At 40.1% G+C, this 16,971-nt stretch overlaps 1 long non-coding RNA gene across 2 annotated transcripts; it reads right to left on the bottom strand.

The window, feature by feature from the left end:
- Window positions 1–4,963: 4,963 nt before the first annotated feature.
- LOC113961482 lies at window positions 4,964–16,670 on the bottom strand. 2 transcript variants are annotated; one of them, XR_003532315.1, is made up of 4 exons: window positions 16,037–16,670; window positions 11,450–11,527; window positions 11,107–11,170; window positions 4,964–6,976 (listed from the first exon to the last, which is right to left on the bottom strand). It is a non-coding gene; the product is annotated as an uncharacterized LOC113961482 (long non-coding RNA). The 2 variants fall into 2 exon arrangements; XR_003532316.1 differs by lacking the exon at window positions 4,964–6,976 and having other exon boundaries at window positions 9,372–11,170.
- Between the last annotated feature and the right edge of the window lie 301 nt (window positions 16,671–16,971).

The raw sequence follows: 16,971 nt of genomic DNA, 5'->3' as shown, positions 1-16,971 counted from the left end.
ACAATCAGCCTGTTCTCTGGTGTATATCCACTTCCTGCTGACTCAGGGCAGCTTGCCCCTTCTGCCATTTATTAAAATGAAACATTCCTATTAAAACAACATTTTTCAGAGAGATGACCAAATAGATATTAGTAATGACATTATTAAAACTATTTTGTTTAAAATGAACTGTCACACTTGTGTGTTGCAAAGCAACACAAACAAATCTATTTCATTTAGTGAGAGATTGCTTTGAAGAGCTGGATTTCTTTCTTTCTATTAGAAGGTATTGCAGAGGGGATGTGATGTGTGCTCCAGGAAACTGCTAGCTTTTATAGCTATTAGAAAGGAGGAATATTGTTTCTAGTACTCTCCATAGCAAATAATGTATAATTCATGAATTTCATTAACATGCAAATATGATCCATGGCCTCCTATGTTTGTATCTTCTAATAATCTATTAATGGTTTTAAAAGTAAAGGGTAATAGAAACATTTTGTATGAGCAACATTTACTCGTGGTTCTCTGTGTTTTTCTCTAATTGTATAGTATAAGCATGTATAGAATTAAAACAGAAACAATGGAAATTAATTAACCTATAATTCTCAAACAAATATTTATTGAACATAAGGTCACATGCCCAATAACTTGTGATTCACTAATGAAAGACTCCATTATCATTAGATGACAACATGCCTTAGAAAAATTGTGCTGGGGGATGGAAAGGTATTCATACCATAACTATTGCTTGAAATGACCCCTAGATTTGGAAATAGTATTGAGATTTCAGCTCCCCCATCAAACATGGATGGGACAAGAAAACAAAGAAAGATTAATGTGCATCCTGAAGACTTAGACTTTTCAGTTTTCTTTGTCACAGCAGTGGATAGATAAGATTTTATACTGATGCAAACTTATTTAGTGTTTTAGGATCAGCTGCTCTCCACTTCCACGTTCTGACTGAAACTTTAGAGTTGTCCATCTGAAAAAATGTGAAAACCCTCTTCTTGCTTTGTCAGAGCAGACATAAAGCATTACCAGGCAGATAATTCCAGATTTTGGCCAGTTTTTTTCCTATTCTGAGCACTTGGTGCTTGCAGGTTTGCATGCTTTGCCTCCAACTCTCTGCAGTGCCATTATACCCCTGTGCCCGAGTGCTGCCACCGCTGCCCTCCACTGCACTCCCAAAGCAGGTATCCCAGCCCCATCACTGAGCCCCTCACCTTTCCCTCTCCCTCTCTGAAATTCCACGGGGGGGATCTGCCAAGATAGTAATTTCACTTCCATATTTATCAGAAACCACACGAAGAGAAAGAGTGCAAGACATGGGCACATCTGCTCTTTGTAAAAAAATACATTTAAAGTAATGATGCTGTAGGCAACAATAAACCATTTTAATCAACTAATGGAAAGAAACATCCTGTCAAGGACAGTTTTGATGATTTTCATATTATAACCCATAAGCACTGGACAGTATTTTAGACCAGGGTTGAGGACTTTTTCTCTGAGTCTGAAGAATTTGTCTGAGCATAAGGAGAAAAAAAATAATGTGTCAATCCCCACAGCATCTCTCTTAATTTTTAAAAAAAATTTTCTCATATCACAGGAATATGGGAGAAATGATGGACTTCTGAACATCTTTTAACAAATAAATATAGAGTCTTTTCAAAAACAAATGCATATGTGATGTAAGAGCCCTTTATTTTACCTTTCCTATGATGCTGATTTCTCAGAGAAATGAGAACAAATTATGTCAGGCTGGGAAACACAGACAGGACTTTCACTCAGTGCCTTAGCTCACCCCTTTGTGGATAACTGTGTGGCATGCAAATCCTGACCATAAGCTTGTGCCAGTGTTTTAATATTCTACTGTGATGATCTTTTTCAGGCTAACTGTGACTAAAAAGTCTCTTATCCACACTCTTATATGTCACACCTCTACTACATCCTCCTCCAGTTTGAAGCATGGAAGAACACTTCTGTCTCAGAAATGAGAATTGCCTGAAAGCTACAACTGTGTGAATTGGGGAAGCTGGGTGGTGGGTCCAACAGGAGAGAGGTGGTTCAGAAAAGGGCTTATATGCTATTCATATTGACCTATCTGTGTAGAAAAAAAATTTGTTTAGTAGAGGCTACCTGTCAGTATAAACAGTCACAATCACAATGAAGATGTGCCAATTTTACACAACAAAAAAGCCTGTTGGTACATACATTTCACAGTTCGTTACAGATTTCCTTAATTAAATGAATGTAACAAGTTGATTAGACTTGAGAAGCTCGGAGAAAAGTCAGATCCATTTATACTGAAAAGTAGGACTAAGAAATAAATTATTCACAGTTGATTAGACTAAGACAAGCATTTCTCAAACATTTCTCAATACTTTAGAAAAAGCGACATATTGAACTCTGTTTTACTGTGAGGCTCAAAACGGCAATTAACAGTCCTAAGCTGCATATAAAACCCAGTATGAACGACGTTTACAAGAACATTGTGTGTGAATCAAATTACTTTATCTTTGGTTTGAAGAACTTAGAAATAATTGCCAATAAGTATTCATGTATAGGACCAGTTTTTTGAAACAAGTTATTTTAATTACTACTAGTGTCAGGAGTACGTGTAGGCGATTTTATTAGACTTAATGTGTTTAGTGAAGCTCCCTGAACTGTAGCTGGTTTATTTCTGTAGAGGATGAAATATTTAATATATTCTTATTATTCTTACTTTCTAATATTGTATTTATTTCTACATCAAATCCCAACATTTGATGGTTTTGCCACTTTCATGGAGAATACCAGAATGAAGTACAGTGATGTATTACTCTCAAAAAAATCTGAACATCATGTAGCTGAGGGCTTCTGTATACCCCACTTGAAAAATGAATACCCTCCAAGCTGCTCTCCATTTGTGGCCACACCTGGACCCCTGACACAGTCATGAGTGGGAGCCCTTCCGTGAAAGAATGTGAATGGGAAAAAAGGGAGAGAGAGGAAAGGTCCCTCAGAAGTGAATATCTTGGTCCTGAAAAATTATAGAAATCTTTGATGATTTTCATCTAGCAGCTCTTTCAGCAATGTTTTTCTCAAACATGGAGCTGGGGAACCAAGGCCACATCCTGCCTGGCACAACATGCAGTGAGGGGTCACAGGCACAACGCCACTGCCTCCTCCCTCACAGAGAAGCAGACTCAGCCAGCCCTACACCTACCGGAGCTCTGAAGGAGTAAGGCAATAAAGGGAAAACAATGTGGCACTTCATGATAATCCATATTTTTCATCACCCAATTCCAAAGGTATCATCTTGCACATGTCAATCCCATGTGAAGGTTTTACAGATGTCTGCAAACATTCATAATTCAAGGAACACAATAGTTTTGCACTTTACTGATGTGATATAAATTAGCAGTTTCCCACTCTTCATTGCCACAATAAATCCACACAGAAAGAACTGTTGGTATATACAACAACATCAAAGAGCCTGGAATAGAAATAGTGAATTGCAGTTATAAAAATAAATTTCTAAAAAGAAGAGAGAAGCAAAAAGGGAGACGAATGTTCTAATCTTACCTTCATCATAATCTTATTAGCATTTCTCAGTGAGTAGTTCAAGTATCAGTCTATACTCTTATGAATCTGTCTCATAAATATGTCAAGTGCAAAGTATAGTTATTTTAATAGTCTGTGTTGGTGGGCCATCATGGATTTAATTAAGAGACAACTAGTGTATGAAATATGACACAAAAGCACCAAACTAAATGGAGAAATGTTTTACTGCAGATTTAAATCAGCGACACAGAAGTAATGATGATCTGGCCTTAGAATCCTACCTAGATTTAATTAACGCAGACCAGCACAGACCTGTTCCTATAGGGGGAAAAAAAAAGCAGCATTAAAAATAATGATTTAAGCTATACCATGTTATTTATAAAGACATTTGCATTATCTCCAACTTCATTATGTTATTCATAAATGTGTGTTAGTTTGTGGCTCTTAAATTAATTTTAAAAAGCTGGAAATGCAAGTCCAGTAAAAATTGTTAAAATAGTACTTTCAGCTATCCATTTTTCCAAAATGAAGCATTTATTAGGGTTTCTGCCTTTTTCTGAAGGCTCTCAGAATGCTCAAATGATTCTGCTATAAAATTGTCAATATCTTTCTAAGGTTGCGATGAAAACTGTTATTTTCCATACAAATCTGCTCTTTCTCCATCTTTTCAAAGAATGAGGGCATAGTCAGCACTGTGAGTATGCAGGATTGGATTTTTCAAGCACTGCACAATTCTTCCTGCTATCATTTTGGTGCACTGTTTTGACTTGATAGGAGAGATTTGGCAAGATACACTGTTTTTAAGAAGCAGTGCAAGAGCATATATTTTTGCGTTTAAATTCTTACTACTTATATGAGTTTAACACTATTTAGAGAGAAAGAATCCAATAATTCCATGAAACTATTCCAATATCTTGAACTGATCTTGCAAAATCATCGACTGCCAACAACCTCAGTTGCACTGAAGTTGAAAGCAAGGCTTACTATTGATTTTTAAGGGCACAGAAGCAGACTCTGAGAATATACAGTTAAGTATATGCCTGTCTGGCTCTAGGAATTGATGCCTTGGACAACTACAGGGACCATATTTAGACATGATTTTCACGTCTAAGACTTTGCTTTTTATTAATCTGATCCAGCAGGTACTAGTTACTGCATGTTAGCTTTCTCAATTCAAGAGGCTTCCAGTAATTTAGATCAGAATAACCTTTTATTGGTTGGTTGGTCTAGCAGGCAGTTAAAGTATTCATAGATTTTATTAACCTTTTATTACTAAAGAAGAAGAAAAAAGACAGCGGTCAGAAAGCATCATTAAGAGAACTTCATCCCTATTTTCAGAAAACTCAGAGCTGTGGACTCTAGGTGCTCTCCAAACACCATAATTTGGACTGCCAGGAATGTAATAAAACCTGTAAATTGACACAAAAATGGAAGTGCTTGGGAGAAATAAATTCATAACTACTTTTATTTTTTGGTGAAGAAAACATCAAAGGTTTGCAACTCAGCCTGGAAGGCAAAAATGGATAAAAGGATAGTGCCTATAGTTTCAAAATATCTTTCTCTTTAATGAACAGTTGAAAATATCCATAAATCTCTTCCAGTATCACTGTATTTAAAAAGCAGTCAAGTCTTTTGTGCCTGGCATGTTTATAGTAAATCTATTCTCATCTGTCATGTTTGCATAAATTGTCCAAAAGTTCACCCTGTCTTGGCTGTCTTTCAGTTTTCATTAGTATTGAAGTAATTTTTGGAGTAAATGAAGGGGAAAAATGCCCAGAAATTTAGATAATGCATAGAAAGAATGAGACTTTGGATAACTAACAAGAACAAACACAGCTTTATTCAGCCAAATTCACAGAAATTTGTTTCTTATTGAACTAAACAGTATGAATTGTGCATGTAATAAATGAATTGTGTGTAATAAATGTATGAATTGTGTATAATAAATATATGAATTGTAAGTAATAAATAAATGTATGAATTGTATGTAATAAATATAGACAATCAGGATGAAATTCCAAATAATATATAATAAGGTAGTAATATAGTGCAAATAGGTATTTATATGGACATCTAACTAATCACATGGCTCCTGTCAGAGGTCTGCTGTGAGCCATCACCTGGCCTTAGTATAGCTTTGCATCTTCATCTGATAGTAAGAACTACAGGACAGAAACACAATGTCAGTCCCAATTTTCCACCTTCTTCCTCAATTAAGGAGACTTATATAACAAAAATGAAGAAAATAGCGTTGCAGAACTGCCATGTGGGTACAGCCTGAAATGTGGGGATGGATGGCTGAAGCCCCTGGGGAGTGATAGAGGGAGGGGAGGCACCGCACAGCTGAGAGCCCCTACCTTCTCATGGAACAGAGGATTCAGGTGCCTCCAGAGCTTGTCCTTGCTTAGCTGTCTGCTCCATCTGGGATTTTCCTCAGCACCCACAGCCTGGCTGTTTCCTCTCCCAGCCCCAGCAGCTGGAGGCATCCCCATGGCCCTCCTTGCAGTGCTCAGCTGGGCCTCGTGTGTGTTTGCAGGAGGCAGTGCGAGCACAGCCCCCTTCCCATCGGGGAGGAAGGAACAAACACGGAGCTTTCATTTTCTCAACAAACACTCCCAATTCAAAACTTTCCTCTCAGGAATAATTAGAGCCACTTTGAGTGGCATTGTAACTGCAGCATCTAAACACCTTTTGGATTACTTTTAGCATGAGGTAGTGACTTGATAAAAAGGGCTGAAGATCAAGGACAGCATTTTGCTGAGTCCCTCAAGTAATAAAGAGGTGAATAGGTAAGAAATAACTGTACAGCTGCACCGCAACCAAAGAAACAAGGAAACCAAGAACTTTCAACTCTAGACTCCCACGGAATCAAACCTGAAGATATGCAGGAAGAAATTTACCCTGGTCTACATTATGCACAATGTGTTCATTAGATTTTAAAATAATAGGGCACTATATCTCTTAGCCTCAGGGCACAGTTTCTTGTGATTTCCATTAAAAGTCTTGTTGACAGCAGGGTTTGTTCAAAGAAGTGCAAACATAACAACGATCTTGCAAAGTTTTACAGAGTAACTTACATTCACAGAAAGCTCCCCACACCTCTGTATCAAAAACAATTTGCAGAATTAAATATTTAACAAACAAGTTTGAGATCTGCAGTGATTAAATTAGTGAGATAATTAGGTAGATATTTAAGGTTAATGTTTACAAGTAGGTTAATTATATCCTTTCCCAAATTTCTGTTTTCATTTCACTTGACACATGTTGCAATAACAGTGAAAGTGAGGCCACACTTGCAGGGATGGCAGGCAAGGCAGCATGTGTCACCAAAGGCATCTAAACACACGCTTCTGAGGGAACTTTTCTCCAACATACAGTCTTAGAGCTTTATGTTCTTCATGTCCCAGCAGTTCTCCATCTTTTAGGGTGAATTCCATTGAACAACACTTAAGATCTGTATAAGGAAACATTTTCTACAGGACTTGCAGGATTTCATAGCTTCAAGACTTCATACAGCTCTCTGATGTTAATTACAAAAGAGACAGCGTTTAATGCTCTGTACTGAATTTAGTTCACTTGCACAGCTCCAGTGTACAAGACTGCAGACACAAGGCAATATAAAGAGCTGAAATTCCCTCTGATTGGACTTTGCAGAGGTTACTTCTCTTTTAGTGTAATGAAATTAAGAACAAAATCTGCTGCAATGATCAGCTGGATGGTTATAGAAAATCAAGAAGGGAATCAAGTGCTGCAGTAAAGTTTTAAAAAACTATTTAACAGTTATTTGTGCAGAGGCAACAGGACACAGCATCTGAATTAACTTACATAAAGCTATTTTGCAAATATGTCAAGTCAATGCAGCCATGGGCCCTGAGAAACCAGGGAGTACAGCCATGCAAACAGTGCAATGCTCCCCAGCCTTGAGCTCAGCCACAAGCTGGTGCTGATGAGAGAAAAGGTGCTGAAGCTTTTCAGTAGCAGAACAAACATTTTTCAAGCATCTGAACACTCTTCCCTCTTCTGCCTGAAAGGGACTACCCATTTGTTCTCTCTTCAGCATACCAGAGCCCAGGGCCAAACTTCCCAAACCCCAATGGGACTAAAATCCTACATATAGGGCTGAGCTTCAAAATGTTCACCTCTAAAACAAGGGAAGTTGAGACCCAGATACTGTCAAACGTTATGATATTTGATATACAGATCTTATTTAGACAGCATGTGTGATTTGTAACCATTACATGTAGCAGTAAATCTGCCTTGTATGGGAAGCTGTGGTTTGAGTGTGTTTCAAAATGGCTTTGTTGTAATCTCTTTGCTAACTCAGGTTCTTCTTCCCAAAATCCCCCATGGCCAGTTCTTATCTCTGTCTCAGGAATGTCCTGAGAAGATATCAAGAAGTCTTCTCATTGGACCTTTTAACCCCTTCCTGCGATTGGGTGTCCTGTAAGCCCCCTGATCCTGTAATTGGTCACTCTGTGAATCCTCCAAGACCTATATATGTAACTGCCTCATCAATAAACTCTCTCTCGCCTCCTCTCCAAGTCCCGTGTGCTGTCTCTCCGGCTGCCATGGGAACACGTGGGTGGGGGGAGGGGTGAGCACCTAACCCCTCCATGCGTCCAGGACCCTGAAGAAACCCCTGGAGCTGGAGTAACCCCTTCCCTATCTACCTCAAGCCTTCGGAAATGGAACCCCACAATGGGAGGAATGCACCCAGAATTACATCCATCCCATCGCATTTTACAAGGCTTTCCTCTTGGTAAACATACAAGGTGTAGTCCACTGAAGGCCTCCCAGCCCAGCCGCCCTCCCCCAGTGATAGGCAGCCTCGGAAAAAGTTCATTTGTCATTCATAGTAATTTTTTTGGATTCTTCCCTATGGGAAGACAGCTACATTTCACATCAGGGTCAGGGCTGCTGGGGAGCCCATGCTCACAAGCTGTGGGACCTGTCCTGTTCAAGTCCCTTGGAGTGAGTGCCTTCAGCTGTCACTGCATGGCAAGGGTGGCTCCTGGAGAGGTTGTGCTACTTCTTGCCCTAACACAACCCCAGCGCTCCCATCCCCTGGAAGAGGGCCCATTTCTCCCCAGGAGGAGGGTGTTTTCGAGCTGTTAACTGACATCTGCTTTCTCTCATGTTGACTCACGGCCCAACCTTGTCCGCACAGACCTCTCGGGAGAAGCACATGCCAGGCAGCCAGGCCCAACCTGCCCATCCCCTCCATCCCCTTGATTGTGGGGTCATAAAGCTGTCACCAGAAAAGCAAAGCATACTCGTTGCACTACAGGGGAAGAGGGAGGCCAGGACTGTGAGGGACAAATGAATAAAATGGTTTGTGTCAGATTTTCTCCTGCTACCATTTTGCTGAGCATAAGAATGGATATCCGTGTCTTATCACTATCCAAGGAAGTTGTGCTTTTCTGTACCTCTGCAGCTATAAAAATCAACCTTCTGAGCAAAAGGATTCACGTTTCAGACTAGAGTAAGCCACAGCAGCTGGTTCTTGGGTTCTGCACTGCAAGAAACTCACTGCACACTATGTTGAAATTTTAACTGTTTTCTGACTTTTTTTAGGCTGCAAAATCTTACTCAGTGTTGTTTTGTCTCATTTCAGTTTTTATTTTTTTATTTTATTCTAGTATGGTGCTGTTATTCAATACACTATTTGATCAATTTACCATAGCATTAGAAAACACTAATGTGCCGATGCCTGCTGGACCCTGCTGATAAGAAGGCTCACAAGACAGGAGCTGGTGAAAATCAGTCTCTGTCCTTTTGAAAAATTAGTTGAAGTAATTTCACATTTTTACTTTCCCAAAGACACACTGCAACCATTTCTCTTCCTTTCTTATTTATTGTTCAGAACACTGCAACATAAGCACATGCTTCTCTATTGCACAGACCTACTGCCACAGCCACAGCCCTGCTCTGTAGTATTTCAGTGGTGAGCATGGAGGTAGGGACGCTCTGGGCTGCACTGTATTCGCACAAGTGACTGCTGTGAGTATACATGCAAGTAGAGCAACTGATTTTTGAAAGGCAGTTAGATACCAACCAGTAATTGTGTGCACAATTACTGTGATTACACATGTAATCATGGTCATTGTGGTTTCAAATGATGCATGTGCTATTCTAAAAATTCGCTGCTGTATTACTAAAATTAATGGGAGCTTTGCCATCAATTTAAACTGATGGAGGATCAAACACTATGCATTGTGGCAGTAGTCTTGATATATCCAAGAGCAAATGCAATTTTTGCAACTCAAATGCTAAATTTTCAGAGTGTTTTAAAACAGTAAAAGAGGGATAAAGACATAGTTTCTTAGCATATCTAGATATGTATTCATTATGCATTTGTTAATAAATTATCATTTTTGAGTAGAGTTCTCTATTTGATTCAAATTCAACTGACATTAAGTGAAAACCAGGACTCTGGCTCAAGGCTTCTTCCTTTAATGTTTCCAATTAGCTCAGGTTATACAGCCATGCATGCATTTTTTCATGGCAATATCTTTGGGTTTTGATTGCCTTGTCCTTCAAGCATTAACCAGGATTTTGCAGTGAAAATGGTGTGCAATACAGTAAGTATAGCGATATGTAGTATTTCATGTCTAGTCTTTGTCCATGTTCTAACAATGTGCATTAAATTTCTTACTACTGTCTCTTTTTCTGATTAGTTTACAGCCCTGTAGTTCCAGCTGTTTTATTCTGAAACTCTAAAACCCTGTCACTAGGGAGTTCTGTGTAATTGCCCATAATACGCACCACATTATCCATTTCAGGAACTGTGCTGAAAGACAGCAGCAATAAGGGGTTTTCTAAAGGCAGTCTGGTTTACACTAATGGATCTAACAGGAAGGAAATGCAATTTGAAAGAAGCTGATGCATATGTTCTATTGTTGAATATAATGTTTGATTTAATTATTAACTGTCTGTGATGGAAAGTCAGATCCTGCTCAGTTCTGCTTACAGTTTGGTACTCTCCTACCAGCAAAAACAGACAAGATTCAGTCTAAGGATTTAAGAGTTCTTTGTAAAGTACTGACATAATTGTCCTTTTATGTAATATCAGCTGAGGAACCTCAGTTGCGTGCTTCTTCCATACAGGCTGGCTTCCTTTTATCAAGCTAAATATACAATATAGAAGCTAACACTCTATCATTTTTCCTTGCATAAATCAGGAGATTCTCACAGTTAACAATCTGCTATAATTATTTAAATAAATATGATCCAAACTGAGTTCACATTCACTGCTGTTCATGACCTAGTCCTTTTTTAATTTAATTTTATTTTATTTTACATTCCATGTCATACATAGCATGGCAGTCAATTTAATTCTGTATCACCAAGGAAGTACACAATGGACCCAAGTGAATTTTTAGGAAGGAGTTAAAATGTGCTGGCATGACTATACCTACCTTCTTTTATCAGGAACAGAGTATTTGGCAGCCTATTTCAGTTCAATTCTATAATTGGTGTTTTGTGATGTCTAGTAAATTGTTGCATTGTGTTACAAAGGTCCTTAATTCCATGGGTGGGTGTTAACATGGTATAAGGAATGAATTCATTATGAAGAACTCTTACCTGAAATTCCATTATCCTTTCCTCACCATGGTGACTCCTATCAAATTCATTCATGTAACGTAATCTGGAAAGAAATAGGTACTGATGCTAAATGGCTGCATTTTCAGAGGAGTTTGAAGGTAAAAAATCATAGCTCTTCTGCATGATTCAGAGAAATACAGTAGTTTAACACCACTAGTAAACAAAATAATTGAGCGACATAATTTCAGTTTTGTATTTTGTATCTGCCTGGTGAGATTATTATCTTTGACACTATCTTAAATAGATGCAGGACTGGAGTTGAAATTAAACAATAGTGATGATATTTGGAGTGCATCCAGAATGCATCTTTTGTTAAACATACCTGTCTACAAGTAGTGCACATAACATCAGCTCTGTGGGATGCACCTTCCTTTGCAAGCTCCAAAGAGATTGGTTACTTCTGTCAGAAGGTAACAGAGAGAAATTAAGTTCCTAGGAAATACACTACCATGCCTCAGACACCTAATTGATTTGGACATCTTAAGAAAAAGTTGAGACCCCTTCCATCAGGTGTTTGTGTTATTGATGTCAGTCAACAGACTTCAGTCAAAGAGTATGAAAGAACCACCGCAGAAAAATCCATCTCAGATTTATCTGGAGACTTCTGTTTGTAACCTGTTCTCTCTTGTAAGGATCTGAGAAGATTTTAAGCTTTTTAAAAACCTCAAACATTTTGAATATTTTGGTTTAGAGAAGTACCTGAGAGCTCAGATCAAAATATATCCAGACCACTTCAGCCCATGATTCCCATCAGAGCAGATTTCTGCTGGGTCTTTCCTGGGTCAGAACATCATAGAAACAATCTTTCTTATGCTGTTTCAGGACTCCTGAAAAGGATTCCTTCTACAAATCCTTGCCAGAAACCAACAAATTCCAAAATGTGCAGTTTTTTTCAAAAAGTTAACACCAAATCTGCAAAACAGGTATGAGCTGAAGTCACTTCTCATTTTGCCTAAAGTTTTCCCATAGTTTCACTGTTACTCCTACTCCTAATTAAAACTTTATTGAAGCACTTTGCATACTCTAGTGTATTGAAGAAGCAATTGTTGGAGTGAGAAGGAAAACTGTCAGTTCCGAAAATAGCTTGGACTGCTCATGTGTCATTCTCAGTACATGCTGAAATATCCAGAAAAATGTGGCTCATGCTGAAGATTGCATCAGATATCAACACATGTATAAGCAACCCTCTCTCCACCTTCTCCTCCTGAGGCTCATTTTTACAAAACACACGGTTAGACCTGAGCTGTGCCTCCTGCCATTAGAGTAAACTACAATGGAGCAGAGTACAAAGGAAGTTTATTCCCTATGTATATGTAGGATCTGTCTGTAGAGCTCAGTGTGAGAATTAAGAGCAGACACGTGTAACCAGCACACTGCACGGGATGAGGGGAAGCAGCCTGGTTCATTTTCTTGGATCCCACAACCAGACCTCAGGTAAAGCTATATATGTGCTAAGTGTCAGATCATTTGCAGATCACAAATGCTAGGTTCTTGCCCAGGTCCTGCAAGCTCATCCTCCTATCTCAGCCAGGTCAGAACCCATCGGGCCTGAGCATTCCCAGTGCTCCCGCAAAGCACCTGTACAGTAAGGGTGGTAGGACCAGTCGACCCACCCATTCCCTTCTTCCCTTCTCAACATACAGCTCCCTGCACTGCTCATGCTTTGTCTTCATCCTGAAGTACTATTCTGTGTTTGATGGTGACTGAAAAGCGTATCAGTGGCTAACACAAGGGCAATTGAAAAAGGTTGCTGTGAAAATCATATTCACAGGGAGACAGAACTGAACTCACGCAGGTGTTTCTCCATGTCTGCTGTGACTCCTCTAGGCAGCAAAACAGGTGAGTCTGCTGCATGCTAATCAGGAAAAAAAACATCTGAAATATGCATCTGCACATGAGCATCTGTGCAGAGTTTCTCCAAACCAGTTCTCAAGTGCATTTTTTTTCCCTGTATGGGCCTCTTTTGTACTTTGTTGTGCCAAGAGGCTTATTTTTTATAGGTGGAGAGACCCTATCCACCAGCCATCAGGGAGTGCTATTAATATGCAACATCTTGAATGCATGAGCTGAATGACAAGCTGGCAGTGTTTGAGAATGTGTGGTCCAAGTTTATGTCTCTCCCTGAAGAGGCGAAAAGCCCCTTCCTGAACTCTCTGCCAAACTGTGTAAGAAATGAGAGAAAGGAGAATGGGCAACCTATTTTTCTGCTTCTCTCTTCCTAATATCTTCACCGTGGTGTTTCCTTCACCTGGCCACAGTTAATGTGAATGGCTGATTTCACACAGTTTGCTACTGAGCTTCAGTGTCAGAACACAATAGCGGAGTTAAGTGTTTTTTTCTTGAAAAAAAAGCTTGTGGAAGAAATTGGAAATATTTACTAGACTTTTTATACATATATCGTGTTTTGGATTCATGTATCATTCTCCATCTTTTGTCTGAAATGTCCTGACAATAGTGAATTAAATTGAGGTCCTGAATTTTAGACATATTTGCACTTTGCTTTTGGTCACGTAGTGTCACCATGCAAGGCTCAACTCTGAGTTTTTGAGCCTAGAAAAACTTGCTGAGTGTTTTATGTGCCTGAGTAGGAAGAAAGGATACTGGCATGTCTCATTATGGACTAGTTACAGTTTGATCTAGGAAGAGTAAATGGGTGTTTCTTACTCTCCTCACCAAGAAGATGGGGAAGGATGCGGAGGGAAGAGGAAGAATCAGATAGTCACCATCCCTGGCCTCTAAACCAACCTACGGCTGTTCCCAGACATTCAGTGGGGCTCAAGAGCTGGACTCTGCTTGTGCAAATTAGCTGCACCTACCTAGTTGTTCACCTAGATCTTCCTGCACAAGAAACACTCTGGACACTGTTATGACACAATCTAACCATGCTGTGGTTTGTTTGTGGCACTGGTAGGTGCCTTAAAGATATACTTTGAGCTTTCACCAGCTGTTCAGCTTTGGGGTGTTCAGAAGGAACTAGAGAAACAATGGGCCACAAACTGAAAATTTGCTTCAGTCTTGTGATAGAAGAGCCAGAAGTACAGAGATGGGCCAGCACGTGTCCACATAGTCTAGGAGCAACGTGTGAACAGAACTGAAAGAAGTCCACCTCAGAGACTTTTCCTTAATGCAGCCATTCCCGATGAGTCCACGTGGTCAAGCACGGAACTGGTTTTCCAACTCTCCATGGCAGTGTGGAGTTAGGATCTAGTTTTGCTGTACTCGATCCCAGCTGGTTGGGGCCTCACAAGCCATGAGTTTTAGACCAGCATCTGCACCGCAGTATCCGTGCTAGAGCCTGGCCTGATCAGTGAACGGCTCTGCCCCAGCCTCCACGCAGAGCAGTAACGGGGACGGCAAACTGGGCTTTTCAGACACCAGCTGTTTCCCTGGCATCACTGCCTCCCTCTCTGCATGCCTTTGTCATTCCCTGAATCTCTGCCTGCTGCACAACTCTTGGAATCAGTTAAAATGACTTTCGGGATGTTTTCCTCTTGCCTTAAAGGACTCATGTGCTTTGTTTTTCCCTCAGTCACAGCAGAACATAGAAAATGGTCTACATGGAAAATGTGAAAGATGGTTTCTATGTAAATTGAAGGTAATGTCAGCCAAATTAATTTCTTAATTTAATGTGTAAAAATAATTTTGTATTCTACATTTACAAATTTATATTCTTTCGTATGGGAGTCTATTTTCTCTATATTCAAGTCATTTTTTAACTGCTCCAACCATTTTTCACCATTTCATAAAGCAGGTTCATTTACAAATTATGCTTATCAATCACAAGGGAAATTACATCTTTTCTTCCTTATTATGAGATTGAAGTGCTATCCCTTTTCTGGGAAGATTATGTAGTATCTTACCAAAAATTCTTTTTCATTCAGGAAACAGGGGAAGGTAGGGAAGGTCAGACAAATGCTGCTAAAGGAGTAAAATTATTAGCTACAATGCATCAGCTTGAGGAAAAAAACAGTTACACTCTGTGGAGTGATGTGGAACAAGTACAAATACATACTTTTATAATGTTATGACCTTCCTTAAAATTCTGTCAAGTAAATGTGTTAAAATTTAGGTGAGTCATTAAGAATCTCATAAAATATACAAAGTATTAATATGATTGTCCATGCTAATGCCGGAGGGGCTAGCAACAAACTGTCACTGACACTTTAAATTTGGGAAATATGGATTATTACCATCTTGCCCACAGAAATAGTGAAGAGATTTTTCAGGATAAGAGACACGTGGGTAATTTAAACTTTCAGGCTGAAATCTCTCTGTTGTTGAGTTCAGGTAACCTCCCCAAGACCACAGATAGGCGCTAGGCATGGGTCTTCCACAGAAGAGAAAATCAAAGCTTTGAATCATGCATTTGAGGACTTTTCACAGAGAGAGAAGCGAAATAGTTTTTAATAAAATTCCTAGGTGTTGAATAAACACCACAACAGCACGGATGCCGGCAGCATCCGTACCGGGGATACCTGGGCTGTCACCCCAGCTCTGGCCCAGCTCTGCACAGTGCTGTGTGATGGGGACAATTCCAACTGCAGTAGAGCAGGCATGGGAGTGTCCCCACGAGCACATGGACAAGCCACCTCCTGTGGTAGGCAGCACCTACCTCTCTGTGCTAGAGAGGCCATGTCTGCAACATTAAGCATCCTTTCTCTGGGCACACTGTGGTGTTTGCTAGTTACAACACCTCTGCACATTGCCAACATCCTTACAAACATCCTGTTCTTCCTATGAGCCACAGTGGCTTTACACCACCAGGCAGCATTGGAGAGAAAACATCTAGGAGTTAAAACCCACCACCTCAGTCTCCTGCTCGACTCTCCTGGAGGTCAGAAGCCCCCAGATACCACAGACATCCAAAGGCTAGGGGCTATTTTAATGACACCAGACAGACTCCACTTACCTTGCTTAGAGTGTCCTCTGATGCCACTACACTGTCATGAAGACAGATGCGGATTTCTTCAAAATAATAGAGGTCTGGAAATAAAAGGATATTGATTTAGGCTATCTTGTCAATCACAAGAAAGAAAAACATCCTATAACATAAAGGGAGTTTGTAACAAAATGTGCCTTTGTTTCTAAAGACCAGCAGATATACGTGGTTTTAATGTTGGTTGGAGGGACTATGAGCTTCCAAAAATTTACTCTGAGACAAAGTATTTTGCTGGAAACACACAAGAGCAAGAGAACAAGTTTTCCACTGGACCAAAATAAAATGATTCACACAACTTCATTAGCACCTTAGAAGGAAGCAGCAGGAAAATCTGAGCAGTGTGCTATGCAGCCGGACTGAGCTTGGCAAGCATCTGGTACCTCTCACCTTGTGCAAGTTCCTCAGCCACTGCTGGCCCTCATGTATTGCCCAGATTCTTGATACCTGGTTCTTTTGAGATGCTCCTGACACAACAGGTCAGCAGCCTCCACAGTTTGGATCGTGCTGTGTTGCCCCTCATTCTCAGCAGGAGGAATGCTGCCAGCCTCGGGCATTCTACATCGCACTACCTCTGCAAGTAACCCCTGGCTCCGACAGCCAGCGCGGGCACTCGCTGCCAGCCCTGCAGCACAGCAAGGCAGCCCAGGGCCCCACGGCAAGGGCTGCACAGGCAAACCCATGGCCTGAGAGAGTACAAAGCCTTTATGTTAAACAGAGCTTCAAAGCTGCAAAAATATTAACAGACACCAAAAAATAGAAGCATAAAGGTCCTTTAATAGCCCTATGCTGCTCTTGCCACGAGCTCGAGCGCTTAGTGTGGAAGTGACCTTTACAAAATTATTGTTTATGATCTCTCTGTGTGTGCCAGTACAGCCACAAAGAGTATTCCAATTTATTTAAAAGGT

The sequence above is a fragment of the Neopelma chrysocephalum genome, unplaced genomic scaffold (assembly GCF_003984885.1).
Source record: "Neopelma chrysocephalum unplaced genomic scaffold, ASM398488v2 Primary Assembly neopelma1_97222, whole genome shotgun sequence".
NCBI lineage: Eukaryota > Metazoa > Chordata > Aves > Passeriformes > Pipridae > Neopelma > Neopelma chrysocephalum.
This window is presented reverse-complemented; position numbering and strand designations above follow the sequence as displayed.